At 33.7% G+C, this 3468-nt stretch overlaps 1 protein-coding gene across 6 annotated transcripts in view; it reads left to right on the forward strand.

The window, feature by feature from the left end:
* The first annotated feature begins 410 nt into the window (after positions 1–410).
* LOC306873685 (caspase b-like) overlaps positions 411–3468 on the forward strand; it is a 22271-nt gene continuing 19213 nt past the window's right edge. For 5 of the 6 annotated variants that reach the window (XR_013784518.1, XR_013784519.1, XR_013784520.1 and 2 more), the window contains exon 1: positions 420–479. The gene's annotated coding sequence lies outside the window, so the exon portion shown is untranslated. Of the gene's footprint in view, positions 480–3468 lie in introns of all 6 variants that reach the window. The other variant, XR_013784517.1, reaches the window with a different exon arrangement.

The following is a 3468-nucleotide window of genomic DNA, read 5'->3' on the forward strand; positions in this document are numbered from 1 at the left end:
TGTAGTCACCTTGCTGTGCAATATTTCATTGTATAAGTCTATCTAGCATGGTCAAGATGTCAACTATAGGCTACCTCAGCACTTGTCACTTTTGCTTAATTGCACATAATGACTAATTACTATTTGATGAAACTCTTAATGAAGCCCAAGTACCACCTGCAGGCCTGTTATGTGAAGTGTAGGCTGGCAAAATGGTGACATGAAAGGACTTTATTATTTCACCATTTTTGATAATTATGCAGCATTATGAAAGTGTCTTATACTCATCAAGCCTGTATTATTTGATCAAAAATGCATAAAAACTGTAATATTGTGAAATATTATCTGTTTTTCTATTTTAATATACTTTAAAATATCATTTATTTCTGTGATTTATTTATTCAGGTCCCCGTGTAATCTATACATAGCCTATACTGGAAAGCGAAAGGACGTTAGAACAAGGAAGTGCAGACCACGCGTAAAACATTTCAACCAGAAACGTGAGTACCTATAGTGTAAAACTCTGTAATTCACTTTAACAAAGCTTTTCTATTCTATAGCCTATTGGGCATTATACAGGTTAAGTACTTTTTATTTTGTAATTTTATTCAGAAAGAGTTGTTTGGAGAATAACAATGCTTGTTCTGAACACTTTAGAAGCAAGTCTGCAGCAATGATTTCCGGGGTACAAAGCTAATGCCAGTCGCATTCTTCTGTCTTGATATTTTAAACATTCGCCCTCTTTAATAATCGAAAGACTGAATGTCTAAGAAAGTATTTTGTGCCAAGTAGCCTCTTTCTTCGCGCAAGGGGATACCATTTGCTCTAATCATCGCTCGGTGTTTTTAAATAGTCTCATTTTTACACCCTTGCATTTGAGTGATGCTGTGCACGGTATACATTGGTGCATGTTTCTATAGCCTACATATTTTGATTTTATTATTATTTATTTTCTTTCATTTTGATTTCTGTTGCTTTTTATCTATCCCTTTATTGTAAAGCATTTTGGATCAACGATGGTTGTGTTAAAGTTGTGCTCTATATATAAAGTTTGACTTGACTTGATCGAGTAAGTTCTCAGTAAACTCCCAGAAGCCGTCGTTTAGGGGTAGAGACGCTTTCTGCATTTTCATAACTGCACAGAAACTTAATGCTGAAATGAAGTGATTTTTTTAAGCAGATATTTATTTTGCTTATGTACTAAAATATAATAAATTGATCATAGCCAAGTAGTTTATATTTTCTTCAATTAGCTCATAAGGTGTATTTTTGTCTCAGCTGTACCCAGTTGAGACTCCCATTCTTAATGCTCTAAAGCTGGCTTACCATTTGTGCAATTTTAGTAAAAAAAAAAACTTCCCTGGACGCGGCCTGCTGCTGAACTTGTGTCTCGCTGTTGCCTCGTGGCGATTTGTGTTTTATTAGTTTTATTTGCTGTTTTTATTTGTTGTTCTTTTAAATTTGAAAGCACCATTAATGTGTTCATGATCTGTGTTGTCGCAGGGCAAAGCGATTATTAGGTGGAATAGGCCTACAGCAAATTGTCTCGAGTGTCTTAAGTCTTTTTACATTTTTACACACAATCACAATAACTGATATCGCGTTGTTGCTTCAACGCTGTTGACTTGTAACAATAATGTTTATTGCTCTGAGTTTTTTAAGGCGGGCAGGGCAGAGTGTTGTAAGAAGCTTGTCAGAGAAATTGTAAGGTAATTGACATAGAAAATTTCATTAATCACTAATAAGGGTACTAAATCAATTATAAGTAAGCGTACCAACAAAGCAAAGGTTTATGAACAATGTTTTTTACATGCTCTTTCTAAAAAAAAAGTTTAATTTATAAAATAATTTTTTGTGAAAAAAGTCATTTTAGGTATATGGCTGGTTAAGATAAAATGGGCTGTACACACACACACACACACACACACACACACACACACACACACACACACACACACACACTTTTAGACAGATATTGAGGGTGAAAATAGGTTCATAGGCCTAGATATGTATCCATACAAAATCTTAAGTCTTTTTTTTTTTTTTTAAATGCATTGCAGACAGTATGGCAGGAGGACAAGCAAAGAAAGGAAACAAAGAGAAAGGGAAGGAAAGGAACATGTCAGTAAAATTGCCTGCATACACACACATATTTTTACACAGAAATTGAGGGTGAAAATAGGTTTATAGGCCTACTGTAGATATGTATCCATATAAAATCTTAACAGTCTTTAAAAAAATTAAAAATAAATACAAGCACATATACATGCACACAAAAGACACCAGTACACAGAAACACACATCTATACAACATGATCAGTTCATTTTTAATGGCATTGTTTAATTAAATATTCATTCAACTTTCTATTTAATGAAATACATTTATGGTGTTGCTATGGCACACTATAGTGTCAGTTTACTGTTAAAAATAAAATGATTTAAGCTGAAATTACATGTGTTATTCTCTTTTTATATTGGCCCATTTTACCTGAATGTTGTACCATGGCTCAAGAAGGTACCTGCTGATACACTAACTCTAATCATTTTAAAACTTTTATCCTTTTTCACATTTAAAAAAATATAAATATATTTAAGAGACCCATACTAATTTATAAGAATATCATTAGATCTCATGCATAGCTTATTTGATGGTATTGTAAGTAATTTACCAAAACGTGGCCCATTTTAGCGGACTTTACCCTAGTTATTATTATTTATAGGCTAAATAAATGAGTGCACTTAAGACAGTAAAATGTTTATCACAAAATAATTCAAGAATGCTTTCTTTTTAAATGACCTTTTACAGTTTTGGAAATGTGTTTGTGTACTATTGATTCTTAAAGGGCACCTATTATGGAATTTTGAAAATTACCTTTCATGTAGTGTGTAACAGATCTAAGTGAACAAAAACATCCTACAAAGTTTTATATATGAAAGGTCACCGTAAAAAAAGTTATTGTCTCTCAAAAGTAGGAGTCGACTCTGAGTCAATTTAATGAATCGTTTTTCAAATGAGTCATTTTCCTTTTCGTTGTGACGTCAAGACGAAAAATGATCAAATTGGCCACGCCCACTCATTGCGCGCGCAGACACCAGGGAATTAGGAAAAACATCATGTCGACAACAAGACGCTGTGTTCTAAAGTGCGAAGCAAAAGCGACCTTTTTTCACTGCCCAGGGACGAGAATGTGAACGGAAACCATCTCTGCACAGAATATACCAATCACAACTGACTGGGTCATCTGACCAATCACCGCAGATTAGCGTCACGCAAAGGAGGGGTTTGGAAAAATGAGTCGTTGAACGAATAATTTTCCCAAATGATTCGACTAATGAATCACCTTCTTTGACATTTTAAATGTCATAATAGGTGCCCTTTAACACTAAGACTTATTTTGGTGATTTTATTATACTAAACTTTACCATCCAGAGTTAGATGCATGTTTCACTGTTAATGTTGTTATTAAATAACTAGGCCTATTATAACAT

Source organism: Barbus barbus (genome assembly GCF_936440315.1).
Source record: "Barbus barbus genome assembly, chromosome: 8".
NCBI lineage: Eukaryota > Metazoa > Chordata > Actinopteri > Cypriniformes > Cyprinidae > Barbus > Barbus barbus.